The 14,741-nt window shown below is 47.4% G+C and overlaps 1 protein-coding gene across 19 annotated transcripts in view; it reads right to left on the bottom strand.

Annotated features, from left to right (window-relative positions):
* Positions 1–4,425, bottom strand: part of SPECC1L (sperm antigen with calponin homology and coiled-coil domains 1 like) — a 130,172-nt gene extending 125,747 nt beyond the window's left edge. For 4 of the 19 annotated variants that reach the window (XM_072723369.1, XM_072723367.1, XM_072723365.1 and 1 more), the window contains exons 1-2: positions 4,263–4,371; positions 879–989 (exon numbers count right to left, since the gene is read on the bottom strand). The gene's annotated coding sequence lies outside the window, so the exon portion shown is untranslated. Of the gene's footprint in view, positions 1–878; positions 990–3,518; positions 4,091–4,262 lie in introns of those variants that run through there. The other 15 variants (XM_072723355.1, XM_072723364.1, XM_072723375.1 and 12 more) reach the window with 12 other exon arrangements.
* Between the last annotated feature and the right edge of the window lie 10,316 nt (positions 4,426–14,741).

The raw sequence follows: 14,741 nt of genomic DNA, 5'->3' as shown, positions 1-14,741 counted from the left end.
GGAGGCCAGAGCCCAGTGATGAAGTGTCCTGGATACCAAGATAAGGATTAGTAAATCTGATTATGAAGATAGTGAGAGCCATTGAAGGACTTACAATTGGTGGTAGGGGTGTGGGGTGACTATGAACAGATATATTTTGGAAAGACAGAGGCAGGAGCAAACCTCTGGACTTAACCAGAAAAGAACTACACTGATGATGTGAGAAAAGGTAAGGAAAAACACTACTGACAGATCTGCACTCTTTTCTAGTGGACAAATTTCCTTTTGGGAATTACCCAATTATCCTTTGAAAATGGAGCATTTAGAGACAGCAAAGAGCAATCAGTCCTCTGAGCACAGAAATTAGAATTATGAAATCCTGGGGCACCTGGATTGACTCAGGCGGTTAAGTGTCTGCCTTTGGCTCAAGTCAGGATCTAAGGGCCCTGGGATCAAGCCTCACATCAGGCGCTCTGCTCAGCAGTGAGTCTGCTTCTCTCTCTGCCTCTCCCTCTGTAATCCCTCTGGCTCTCTCTCAAACAAATAAATAAAACCTTAAAAAAAAAAAAATAATTAGAATTATGAATTAGACTGAATTACTCATTTTAACCCAAGAGACTTTTTTTTTTAAGATTTTATTTATTTATTCATGAGAGACACACAGAGAGAGAGGCTTAGACACAGGCAGAGGGAGAAGGAGGCTCCACACAGGGAGCCCGACGCAGGAGTCAATCCCAGGTCTCCAAGATCATGCCCTGGGCTGAAGGTGGCGTTAAACCGCTGAGCCACCTGGGCTGCCCCCGAAGACACTTTTAAAATGTGTTTCATACATTTTGATATACTACAGTTTTGTGAATGCAAAAAAATATATATATATATATAATGACTCTAAATCTTACCTGGTATTAACAGCACACCAGGATGAATTTCAAAGACTTCTCTCAGACACAAAGATCATCTGCTACATTCACTTTGGAACAAACCACTGCCATTTCTTCCTCTAGGCATATCTGAAATACAATCTGTAAGTCTAATTTCATGTTGTTTCACAGCAAAAGACTAAGGCCACAATACTAAAAGATTTCTGAGCTGACAGAGAAATCCCGTGGGGGTTCTTTACCTCAGCAGCTAGTCTATTCACCACTAACAATTCCAACCACCAGGAGGAATTTCCCTGCCTAGGCTTATTTTGTTGGCACAAGCACACACACAAAAAATACCCTGACATTTTATATCCAGTAGGAAAGAATAATCGGAATATTAACTATATTTAATACTAAGCAAATTTAACACAAACTTCCCAGTTGTCTGTAGATTTGGACAGATGGCCACAAAGTAAACTCATATTTACTCTTAAAAAATAATCTACATTTTAATCTTCTTAGCACCAAAAGCCCCAGGAACTTTTTCTTAAACTCCCTAATAACAATAGCAAAACAAAAGATTTTAGGCTCTCTTTATTTCTAAAAATACCTTATCGTGATAAAACAACCAACCTTGTATTCGCTAGTTACAATCACCATATACTACCATTTAGTATCACCATCATTTCACTAAAGATGCTTAATTTCAACACCAAGAAAATGACGTATTTTTTTAGAAAGGGCAGTCTTTTCATTGAATAAATTTAGTTTAGTGAAAGTCTCTCCACATTGTCCTTGTTTTTCTCCGTATGCTAAGGCCCCTTCAACACTCCCTTTCATGGGTCTGACAGATAGTCTCCAAGATTTGTTCTCACTCCCAGTCTTTGCTGACAAACCACAAATAATGCCACAGAACTGGTGAGAATATTCAGTTCTACTGGAAGTTGAAGAGGACTCCGTAGACAAGGATCCATTAAGTGTTAGAAGTGACAACTCAAGTTCCTTTCCGTCTCTTCCTCCCACCCCTCTACCCCCCACTTTACAGATAGGGAAAGGAAGATCCAGAAAGGAAAACTGATTTGTACAAAGCCATAAAACCAAGAGAGCCTCTAGCCTGCTGATACCCTGTCATCCATCTTCTACTGAGCTGGACAGTTTGCACTACTGAGCTGGACAGTTTGCATAATCCTAAATACAAGTTAGCTATGTGATTTAAATATGTATATGGTCTGGGGCACCTGGGTAGCTCAGTCAGTTGGGGATCCCACTCTTGATTTCTGCCGGGGTCGGGGTCTCAGGGTTCTGCTATCAAGGCCCAGCTATCTGCTCAGAGCAGAGTCTGCTTGAGAGCCTCTCCCTCTGCCACCACTCCCCCACTCACTGCCGAATGCTCGCTCTCAAATAAATAAGTCTTTTAAAAAATAAAATTAAGGACAGCCCGGGTGGCTCAGTGGTTTAGCGCTGCCTTCGGCCCAGGGCATGATCCTGGAGACCTGGGATCGAGTCCCAGGTCGAGTTCCCTGCATGGAGCCTGCTTCTCCCTCTGCCTGAGTCTCTGCCTCTCTCTCTGTGTGCCTCTCATGAATAAATAAAATCTTTAAAAATAAATAAATAAAAATAAATATGTATATAGTTATATGACAAGTCTTATACATCATGAAAACCCAACTCTGGTAGTAATTTTGAACCGAGGCAATACTATCATTTAAGTCATGTAAAATTAAGGATATACTGTGTTAAGCTGGTTATAAAGAGAACCTCCGCTTCACAGAAATCTCATTGCAAGACAACACGATGTAGAGATACCCACCCTAAAAATGCAAGGTTAAAGCTTTTCTATGTCACAATATTCACTTTCTTACTGAAAATGAATGTCAAGAAGATTCCTACATGCGTAGAGTATATGCAGGTTAAGAAACATTCTCCAGGGGATCCCTGGGTGGCTCAGAGGTTTAGCACCACCTTCGGCCCAGGGCGTGATGCTGGAATCCGGGGATCAAGTCCCACGTGGGGCTCCCTGCATGGAGCCTGCTTCTCCCTCTGCCTGTGTCTCTGCCTCTCTCTCTCTCTGTGTGTGTCTCTCATGAATAAATAAATAAAATCTTAAAAAAAAAAAAAAAAAAAGAAAAGAAAAGAAAAGAAACATTCTCCAGCTGCCTAAGGTTGCTGAGTCTTTAAAGACTCTTACTTGGTGTACACTAAATCAAAGGGGGAAAGAAGGTATTTTTTAAAGAGGAAAAAAAATTACTGGATCAGTGAGCTATTTCTTTACCGAAAAACATTTTCCCCAGATCAATACCCTACTTCTCCTTACAGATATACTGGTCAGTATTGGTTTGACTATTTCATAACCTACATGTGTTATGCTGATGTCTGCTGATGTCTACAAAGCTCTGATTTCATCTCAAGATACATCTCCTGGCTGACAGCGAATGCTGTTGGGCTCCGCAATATTTTTTAGTTCCCTGAATCTGTTGTAAACCTAGAAAACACAACCAGTGGCTTCAGATGCTCCTTTTACAACACCTTTTTCCAGGAATCAATACAGGGCAGCGAATTTATGGGAATTTCTCCTGGGCGCTTCGGTACTAACCGGTACTGGCCGGCAAATTATCAAGAGCATCAAAAAAGCAAGGCTCTCTGTATCTACATTTGAAAGATCACAGGAATTCTTACTTGGTCTCGTAAATAAGATGAAACTACGTGGAAACGGATTTTATTTCCTAGTCGTCTCCAGGAGAGGTGCCCAACAATGAACAAGGTCTTGAACATAACCACGGATGCCCACACAATTGCCAGATTGAGGGAAATGCAAAATTCCCGAAACAAAACGGCACATTATTCTTAGCCAACCTGATGTAACCAGGTCTCAAGAAGGGGAAAAAAAAAAAAAAAAAGGGAATTCGGCTCGCTTAAGGGCGACCTCCCCACGGCGCAGGGCGAGGGTGGGGGCGCGTGCCCGGCGGAAGCGGAGCCTGCGGGAGGCCCGGGGTCCGCCGCCCGCGGCCCTGCTGCTCTGCTCCGCGAGCCGCGTCGGGGCCCCGGGAGCGCAGTCTCCGCCGGGGGAAGGGGACCGGGGGGCCGGGGTTATGGGGCGCGGGCCCCAGCCTCTCCTGGGGCGCGAGGGTCTCGCTCAGCCCCTCGGCTCAGAGAAACCAGCAGGCGGAGGGCCTCAGAAGCACCTGGGCCCCAACCCCGGCCAGGTGCGGCCCGCAGACCCGAGGGTCGGCCCGGGAGCCCGGGAGCCCGGGAGGGGGATGGCGCAGGCGCGGGACGGGCTGGGGGCCCCCCGGCGGGGGACGGCGCAGGCGCGGGCCCGCTGGGGTCTGCGGGGTCGCCCGGGCCTGGCCGCGCGGGCGGCGCTGAGGAGATGGACAGGCCCGCCAGCGCGCGCTCAGGGGACCCGGGCCTGGCTCTTACCGCGCGGCGCCGCCTCGCTCGCTCGCTGGCTCCGGGATGGGGCCGGGCGGCGAGCTCGCCCGGTGGCGCGGCCCGAATCCGTTGAGTCCGGCCTCAGGGCAGCAGCCAACCCCACGGCGCCGTTCGCCCGGCCCGCCCTGCCTCCCTCGCGGCCCCCGCCCTCGGCCCGCCCCTGGCCCGCCCCAGACAGTCGCCGCCGACTGCGCAGGCGCTGCGAGGCCCCGCCCACATCCCCCCGTCGCGCAGGCGCCTGTGGCCCCGCCCACTCCGCGTCCCGCCCATCTCTGGGTAGCGCAGGCGCACTGTCTCCCGGCCAGCGACCAAAAAAAAAAAAAAAAAAAGAGAGGGAGAAAAGCTTCAGCCGCCAGTACGCACGCGTCGGGTTTTGCGCTGGAGCCGCTGGTGGTGGGTGCTCTTGAATGCTGTGCTGAGCGGGGCCGGGTGATGAGTGTAGCGCCCCCTGGTCCCAAAGCTTTATCCTAGCTAAAGGTCCACCTTTCATGCAGCACGTGTTTACAGTGTGGCAAGGACGGTGCTAGGCCTGAGCTACACGGTGGTGGTAAACACACAAGCCCTGCAGGCCTGACGCTCCCCTTGCAGCAGGGAACACAGACCCTAAACGGGGGTTGGGAGCAACCAGAAACGCGAGGCTAAATATCCTTTATCAAGTTAAGGAAGTTCTGTTAGGTCACAATTGTCACACAGGTTTTTTTTCCTTAGTTTGAACTACGTGAATTTGTATTACGTCATCTTAGTTTACCAGGATAAAGAAAAACTGGACTTGATAAACTTTTAATGCATTGTTGGACTCTTCACTAGTATTTTACTTAGCGTTTTTGCATTTTTGTGCTTAAGTTATTTTGGCCCTTGCTTTCGTGTACTGTCCGTGTCTAGTTTGGGATTAATTTATAATAATTTAAACTTCGTCATCTGGGAGATTCTATATATTAAGAGGAGTTTTCAATGTTTGTTGAAGTTGCCTATAAAATTATCCAGGCCTGGTGTTTTAATTCGGTTTTGTCTGCTTTGAGATATTTGAGGGGATGGGATGCAGACTTTAAGCATTCCATTTCATTAATGGCTCTAGATTTAGACAGATTTTTTTTTTTTTTTTTTTTTTTTGAGCAGGCTCTATTCCCAACATGAGGCTTGAACTCACCACCCTGAGATCCAGAATCACAGGCTCTATCGGCTGAACCAGCCAAAGGCCACAAGACAGAATTTCTGCTTTTTCCTGTATTACCTTTGCTGAATTATATTTTTGCAGGAAAATGGCTGTTTTCAAAATCATTAGCATAAATTGTTCATATAATTTCCCTTATGATTTTTTATTTTAATTTTCTTTTTTTTGTTGTTTTTTTTTTGTTTATTTATGATAGTCATACAGAGAGAGAGAGAGAGAGAGGCAGAGACATAGGCAGAGGGAGAAGCAGGCTCCATGCACCAGGAGCCCGACATGGGATTTGATCCTGGGTCTCCAGGATCGTGCCCTGGGCCAAAGGGAAGCACTAAACCGCTGCGCCACCCAGGGATCCCTTTAATTTTATTTCAAAAGGCATTCATTCCTATAGTTCCTCTTCCCAAATGCAACTAACTGTATTCAGTTTCTTGATAACCTTCTAAAGATACTTAATGAATATAAACAAATATGCAAAATAAACAGATACATTCTTTTGCTTCTCTCTTTTCTTTAACATAAATGGTAGCCCACTATACATATTGACCTATATTTTTCTCTTTAAAACGAGAATAGCCACAATCTTTTAATACTCTGAAAATAATCATTCAACCCTAGTGTAGGACTAAGATGATGGTGATGGTCCTCACAACCAGACAGCCCGAGTTTACATCCTGGCTTCATCACTTACTAGTTGTCTGTCTTTGCCTTTCTGTTTTCTTAATCTACAAAATGAGTGCTATTATGAGTTGTTGTAGGGAAAGAAGTGGGATAATGCTTGAGGAAGATTTAGCACATGCCCAGCACCCAAGAAATGCCTAGCAAATGTGAGGGACATTAATGTTGCTTTTGTGTGGGCATTTAGAGTTCAAAAAGGACTCAGCATGACTTAGATCCTTGCGGCAGCCCTGTGAGAACTGTACAAAGGACAAAACTGAGGCTCAAAGAGGTTGTTATACCACTTGCCCAAGGCCACCAAGCCAGCAAATGGCAGAAACAGGAGAAAACTGTCTGGTTCCCAGCACCTGCCATCACCGCACTAATACTGACAAGCCACACATGTGTTAAAATATACATTTTTTTGAAGTCTTATTTATTCATTTGAGAGAGAGAGTGAGAGCATGAGCAGTGAGAAGGGCCAGAGGGAGAAGCAGACTCCCTGCTGAGCAGGGCGCCTAAGGCAGGGCTCAATCCTGGACCCTGAGATCGTGACCTGAGACCAAGGCAGACGCTTAACTGACTGAACCACCCAGACGCTCCCAAAATACTTTTTAATATTAAAGGACACAAAATAGGGATGCCTGGGTGTCTCAGTGGTTGAGCGTCTGCCTTAGGCTCAGGGCATGATCCCAGAATCCAGGATAGAGTTCAGCCTCAGGCTCCCTCCAGCAAGCCGGCTTTTCCCTCTTCCTATGTCTCTGCCTCTCTCTCTCTGTGTGTCTCTCATGAATGAATAAATAAATCGTTAAAAAATACAAAGGACACAAAATAAATGTGCAACTCAATGAAATGTAAAAAGTGAAGGTTAAAAAAAAAGAACTTTAGCAGTCTTCCTATTACACTCCCCTCATCACTAGGTCTTTACCAAAGTTAATCACCATTCTGACATCTAACTCAAGATTAATATGGACTGTTCTTGAGCTTTTCAATAAATGGAATCATACTATACTGGTTTCCTAGGTCTGCTGTAACAGACTACTGACTGCAACCTTGGTGGCTTAAAACAACAGATGTGTATCATCTCATAGTTCTGGAGACTAGAAATCAGATATTGAGGTGTTGGGAGCTCTGAGCTTCCTCCAGATTCTCTGCTTCTTCTAACATTTGCTGGATGCCTGCATTCTTCGGTGATACTTTGCTTGTGGCTGTGTCACTCCAATCTCTGCCTCTGTCTATGACCTCATTGTGTGTGTGTGTGTGTGTGTGTGTGTGTGTGTGAATATCCCTCTGATCTTTTCCTATGAAGACACTTGTGATGGCATTTAGTGTCCATCTGGATAATACAGAATAAACCCCATCACAAAATCCTTAATTTATCATATCTGTGAAGAACCTTTCCCCAAACAAGGTAACATTTACAGGTTCCAGGATTTAGGACCTCATAGCTTTGGGAGCCATTATTCAGCCTACTACAAGTTTGTATGGGTATCCCCTGCTTTTTGAAAGTTTGTGTAATGCCGCTTCACATTTACAACAGATACATCATTACCTGCTTTTGCTAACCTAAAGAAATGCAAAGAGGACTTCTGCTTTTATGAGAAAAGGTGAAAAGCAGTTAATAGCGATGTTTGTTTTGCAGCTAGCAGTTATTGAGGAGGTGGGCATTCTGAGCAGCAAGAGTGGCATTGCCAAACTCCTACCATGGGAAGTATACTCAGCATCCCAGCATTGAGTTGCCATAGGTTTGAAACGTGTCTGTGAGAATTTCTGCTTTATCTCAGTTTGTTTTGTGCATCTGTTAGCAAGATGTGTCCTAAGGTATAAGAAAAGCCTAAGAGGTTATTTTTGGGGCCTGGGAGCATGCAAAAAATTTTTCTGTATAAATTATGGTAATTGTTTCTTTGCTTTGTGCCATTTCAGTGTATGAAAGATTTCATAGAAATATTCTGCTTTCACTGGGTGTTAGTTATTCTATATGTTGGAAAATTGAACACCAATAAAAATTTTTTAAAAAGAAATATTCTGCTTTCAGACTGCAAGGGAAACCTGTATTCTTTCTGCCTTCTTTCACACAGCATTTGGTCTACAAGATTCGTCCATCTTGTTACACACATCTGTGGCATGCAAAATTAATAACATTTTGGTTACAGTATAGTGTTCCATTGTATGAACTTACCATACCATGCTTTACCCATTTTCTTACTGATGGCATTTGGGTTGTCTCCAGTTGTGAGCTGTTAGTGGAAGGAAAATTGCATGATGCAACAAAGATTCCTGGATTCTCCAATGGAAAACTATGTGTCCTTGGAACACCCTCTTCTAGGTTATCTGGTTCTGATTTTGTAGGGGCTCTGAGCCTTTTACTGTCTTCAAACTCTTTTACAACTCTGTAAATTGTAGAAAACTGATAGCAGTGCAAATGGTTCTTATATAAGGACAAACCTCCCCCACCGTGGAAAAGTCAGTTTTGCCTCCATTTGCAAGTTTATTTCAATATTTCTGATCTATAAATGTGTCTGACCTTTGGATTCTCCTTTGAACTGATAGTAACATCTTACCAGGTTCCCTCCTTTAATTAACAAGTTAAGTAAACTCTTCGATACATGTTTATTTTATATTTTTATAAAGGTCACATATTTACTTTTTTTTTTTTAAGATTGTATTATTTACTTGAGAGAAAAAAAAAAGATTGTATTATTAACTTGAGAGAGAGAGCACGGAAGAAGAGGGAGAAACAGACTCCCTGATGAGCAGGGATATGGGGCTCCATCCCAGGATCCTGAGATCATGACCTGAGCCAAAGGCAGGTACTTAATTTTACTTAACCAACTGAGCCACCTAGGGCACCCTGATTTTACTTTTTTAAAAAACTTATCCTCAAACACTAGAAACAAAGTTCCTACAAACACTCCTGCACACAGCAAAGTACTTTGAATGAACCAAAACTACTGAACTAGAGGTTCCCACATTGAAATTCCAAAGCAGAAAAGCTGTTTTTGATCAAGCAGGAGGCTGCTGACATTTCCTGAGAAGCCACCAGGCCTGTGGAATCAGACCCTGTGCCTGGGGCTGGGGCTGGGGCTGGGGCAGAGATGACTTTGACCAGGTCCCTAGCCTCTGGGTCCTCTCTGGCCAAGGCAGCAGTGTGAACTGATCCTAAATCAGGTGCACTGTTGCTAAGGTGTCCTGGAGGAATCAGCAGGATTCTCAGAGGAGGTGGTATTTCAGCAGCATTTCCATAAAGAGAGGGCACATCCAGGACAGCAAGAGAAAGAGCAAGGAACTGAAGGCAAACAGAGCATCCTCTAGAGCAAAGCTGGAAGGAGCAGGGCAGCAGGGAGCATGGCTGTACATACAGGGGTAAGGGGGAGGGGGAATAACAGGGAGAGTCTCCCCCACCAGGCCATGGAACTTGGGTTCAGTGGTGTAGACAGGGACTAGCCAGGGAAGTGACGTGCTGTAAGATTTTCTTTGGAGGACTGGCTTCGTGCATGAACACGATATGGAGGGTGACCCTCACAGTCAGGGAACCTACTCATGGTTCCAGAAGTTGGGGGGTCTGGGAGGTCTGAGCTAGTGACAGGGCCAAGGGGAGGAGACAGACTTGAGTGTGGGGCACACAGAACCATCTGGACTTCATGCCAGCCTATGGCTGGGCCTCAGTGCTGGCATCAGAGTGGTTCCATCAGCCTCGTCCATACTTTATCTTTTGTCCTGGCCCATCCTCCTTGGCTCCCCAGAACTGAAGGGGTAGAAAGAGGAGGCACCTGGGGCAGCTGCTGGCCTGGAGCAAGAAAGGACCTAAGATAGCATAGGCTGACTGCCTATGCAGGTCATCTATCTGTGTGGGAGTCCCTCCCAGGGCCCAACCTCTACTTGGCCGTGGCCACCAAATGGCACGGGACACTGTGATGATCCATTCATGGGCTGAGAGTGCCCCTCTGGTCAGGCCCTGCTGGCCCATAGCCTGTAATGCCTTTGAGCTCAGTGCTGCTGGTTTCCCTCTGATCCCCTCATCCACTCACTCCTACTCACCCTGATGCCCACTCCAATCACTGGCTGCCCCACTCAAGCCCAGTTGCTTCATCTGGACCACAGCTGGAGGAGTCAAATGGCAGGGGCCAGAGGCCAAGTTTTAATAGGAAAACAACTGTTTCCAACAGTTAGCAAGCCATCAGCTTCGAGTGCCAGGACATGGAGCTTAGGATTCTTGACATGCCTCCCTCAGAGCCAGGGGAAGCTCTGGGTCCCAGGAAATATACAACTGTCAGCTGAGCAATGATGTGTCTGCAAGCAGAGATGGGCTGTTGCCTTCCATAGCCATGCTGCTCGCTCCGGGAGGGACCCATGAACCAGCGACCACAGCCTGAAACCCCAGAAGCACCTTGGGATACCCAGCTGGCCTATAGGTGACCCGGAGGAGATAGAGTAAGGGAACCTACTCAGGACAAGACATCCACCTCCTTTATGGCCTACAGAGATCAGATATAATCAGACCCTCTTACAACATGGTCAGGGAAACTGAGGCCAGTAAGAAGGAAACGGTGAGCCTCTGCTTCTCATGTGCCAGCAGCTCTTTGGGTCCCCAGACTAGAGCTCAAACAGTTTCTAGCTATGTGACCTCAAGCCTATTCCTCAACCTCTCTGTGCCTCCAGTTCTTCTGTGAACAATGGCAGTACTCCCATACCGGTTGGGGTGCTGGGGGACTAAATAACAGGGTTCCACCCTATTCTCTGTCCTCCTTACACTACACTTCTCCTTAAAGTCTTTGGCACACAGAAACCACATGGCTAATAAACAGTAATGATGTGCTTAGCATCTGCCCATCTAGAGGCTATAAACATCCCAAGGACAGGGCCTGGCATATGATGAGGGCCCAGGACATGGTTCTTCTTGTCATCTCTCAGTGTCCAAGTCACCACCCACAGAAAGCAATAACCCCGTCCAGCTTCCTGATATAACTCCACCCAGATTGGGGACCTCTGGAAAACAAACACACATCATGGTGGGGACACGGAGACAGCAGGGATGAGCTGGAGAGACAGCAATGCCAAGTGCCTGAGGTTTAAATAAAATTAATTGGCCTGTGTCTGGCACTTCCCAGGGTCTGTGTCTAACCCAGGCCTTATTTCCCAGGTGAGGAAAGTGAGGCTCAGGGGGAGAAATTAGTTGCCCAAGAGGCACGACAAGTCTTGGTTTCTAGATCCTGGGTCTGCATTCTGTATCCCCAGCTGGTGTCACCGTACCCCTTGCAAAGGAGCCTCTTGGGAATTCTGCACACAACACAAGGCTTCGAATGCTTGCATCTCTGAGAGCCCTGTCCAGGACTTGACACTCTTTTGGAATAATTCTCCCTTTGAGGGTAGATTTCACTGTGGGGAAATTTTAACCAAATGGGTAAAAAGAGAAGAATGTAGGGGCACCTGGGTGGCTTAGTTGGTTAAGCGTCTGACTTGTGGGTTCAGCTCAGGTCATGATCTCAGGGGCATGGGCTTGAACCCTGAGTGGGGCTCCACACTCAGCATGGACTCTGCTAGAGATTCTCTCCATCTCCTTCCCCCTCTGCCCTTCCCACTCATTCTCTGTCTATGTGTCTTAAATAAAAATTTTATTTTATTTTTTTAAATAAAAATTTTAAATTAAATTTTAAGATTTAATTTTAAATTTTTAAAAAAAGATTTTATTTATTTATTTGAGAAAGAGAGCTCACAAGCAGCAGAGAGGGGCAAAGGGAGAAGCTGACTTCCCGCTGAGCAGGGAGCCCGACATGGGGCTTGATCCCAAGACCCTGGAATCATGACCTGAGCCGAAGACAGATGTTTAACCAACTGAGCCACCCCAGCACCCCATAAATAAAATCTTCAAAAAAGAGAGATGGGGGATCCTTGGGTGGCGCAGCGGTTTGGTGCCTGCCTTTGGCCCGGGGCGCTTGGCCCAGGGCGCGATCCTGGAGACCCTGGATCGAATCCCACGTCGGGCTCCCGGTGCATGGAGCCTGCTTCTCCCTCTGCCTGTGTCTCTGCCTCTCTCTCTCTCTCTCTCTCTCTCTCTGTCTATCATAAAATTAAAAAATAAAAATAAAAAAAGAGAGATGGGGGGGCATAACAGTACATCATTATCCTGTTTTGAACCCCAAGCAAAACCTGAAGGCAGTTCAGAGAAATTCTAGAAAGATCTAGAGGAAAGAAAGACACGCCCCTTGAGAAAACATAAGCCTGCCCTGGGGAATTAATTTCAAACTGGTCAGCAGGCCATGCCTGTCACAGAAGCCAGGGGAGGAGGGGACCAGCAGGAGGGACAGGTAGTCAGTCATGTCAGAAGGGGTCAGGGCAGGGAACAGCTGTGGGTTTGCAGCTAGAGCCAGGCCGACCTGAACATAAAGGGTGTGGGCATTAAGGGGCAAGACTGCCAGGGCAGGTGGCCCTTCCTGGGAGCTTGATGGGGAGGGAGTGTAACGAGAGGGATGGAAGGGTTGAGAAAGGGCTGTTTCTTATTTATCTCCTGCTTTCTGGGAGCTAGAAGCCAGCTGACTGTGTTTATGAGGCAGCAGGGTTGGTTGGGATTTGTGGGGTGTCCCGATGGGGTAGAAGCTGGCAGTATGTGTGGTGAAGGAATCCAGCCAAAGGAGGACAAAGGAGATAGAGGTTTATTAAACACATTGCAGGGGAGCAGCAAACAGGATGGTAAAGGAGAGATTGTCTGCCATGAGATGGGGGGCGGGGGGCGGGGACTGTAGTTATAGGGTGGAGTGAGGAGGCATGGAAATGAAAATGGGATTTTCCCTTGTGTGCCTGGTTGTAAGTGGCCCGTTGGTCAATCAAGGGGCCTTTTGCCTCACTTGGGTTCCCATTGCTCAAGTGTGTTGTGCCAAAGCAGCCTCTACAGGATTCTGGCAGAGGAGGGACAAATTTGCCGAGGTCAGGCACAGGGGGTCTATGGGCCACGTGCCTGAGGGGACAGGCAGGGAGGGTGTTCTCCACTTTCTTGGGGTCTTTTGTGGGCAGGGCTGGTGGCAGGGGAAGGGCCAGAGGACAGTGGCCAAAGCCACCAGGCTGAGCTGTGTGTGGTGTTTGGGAGACGATCCCCGTGTCTGTCTCCGAGGCCCCCACCCCAGCCTTTGGACCTCTGGTCCCAGGACACAGGAGGGACAATCCATGTCTGCTCTGAGAGGGAATGCATCTGGAGGTGGGAACAGAAGAGGAAGTGGCAAAGCTGGGATCTGGCCACCTGTTGGACTTACTAGTAGGGGGACTCTATTAGTTTCGTATGGCTGCCATAACATGTGACCACTGACTGGGGGGCCTTACAACAACCAAAATGGGTTCCCTCACAGTTCTGGAGGCTGACATCTCACATCCAGGTCGCAGCAGGGGTGGTTCTTTCTGAATTCTTGGAGGGACAGTCTGGTCCATGCCTCTTTCCTGGCTTCTAGCTGCCAAAAATCCTCAGCTCACAGACGCATCATGCCAAACTCGGCCTTCATCTTCCTATGGAGGTTCCCCCTAAGTGTCAGTGTCTCCTCTTCCGTCTCTTACAAGGACATTGGCATTGGTTTTAGGGCACACCCTATTCTTTGAGGATCTCGTTTTGAGATCCTTAGCTCAATGATACCTGCAATGACCCTTATGCCAAAGGGTTTTGCATTATGAGGTTCCAGGTAGACAGATCCTGAGGGGTAAGCACAATTTGCTGCCTCTGCCACATTTTGGGGTCACCCTTGGCCAACCTCTCAGGTACTACAATTTCTCCCCCACCCACTTGGCCCAGGAGGCACACAACTCAATCCTGAGTTAGGACCTGAGAACTCTGGGGTGGGGGGAGGCCTTGAGGCTACTTGAGGCTCAGTAGCTGATGGGTAGGGAGAGGCTGCTTGGGGGCTCTGGGCCCCTAAAGATCACCATTGTCTGGGGACCTTCACGGCGAAGCCAGCAAGTATGTGGGTCTCAGCCTGGGATGACCCCGTACAGGCCATACCCAGACAGTGCCTATGGCTAAGTCACCCACTGGAGCCACGGGGCAACTCTGAATTAGAAGAGATTGGCATCGGCTGTAAGTAGGAGAAGAGGCCACAAAATGTTTTTGTCTGTGAGGTTTATTGATGTGGTCTAGACAAGGGGGGTGACAACCCCTTCCCTCTGGGTGGTCACTCTGGACCCCCCATGGAGCAGCGTGGCTGGACTTGGGCTCCAGGCTTGGTTCCACATCCAGGAGTCCAAAGGGGCTAAGGCCAAAGGTCATTGTATTAGTCAGCTTAGGCTGTGTAACAATACACCACAGGGGGGAAGGGACTTCTGTGGTTTCTCCTCCTGACCACCTGTTTACTGTGTCCTCATATGGCCTTTCCTCTGTGAGCATGTGTGTGGGGAGTGAGAGATCCATCTCGTGTGTCTCTTCCTCTTCTCATAAGGACACCAGTGCTATCAGATTAGGATCTCCATTTAACCTTAAGTACCTCCCTAAAGGCTTCTGTCTCTAAATAAAGTCACATTGTGGGTTAGGGCTTCCAACATATGGATTTTGGGGGGATCACAACTCAGTTCATAGCAGCATGGTGTAGCGGAAAGCTTCAGGTCAGCCATGAAGAGGGTGGGGAGAGTGTGGGTAGCGCCAGCTGGGCAGGAGAGGGATTTGCGGCAGGCTG

The sequence above is a fragment of the Vulpes vulpes genome, chromosome 10 (assembly GCF_048418805.1).
Source record: "Vulpes vulpes isolate BD-2025 chromosome 10, VulVul3, whole genome shotgun sequence".
NCBI lineage: Eukaryota > Metazoa > Chordata > Mammalia > Carnivora > Canidae > Vulpes > Vulpes vulpes.
This window is presented reverse-complemented; position numbering and strand designations above follow the sequence as displayed.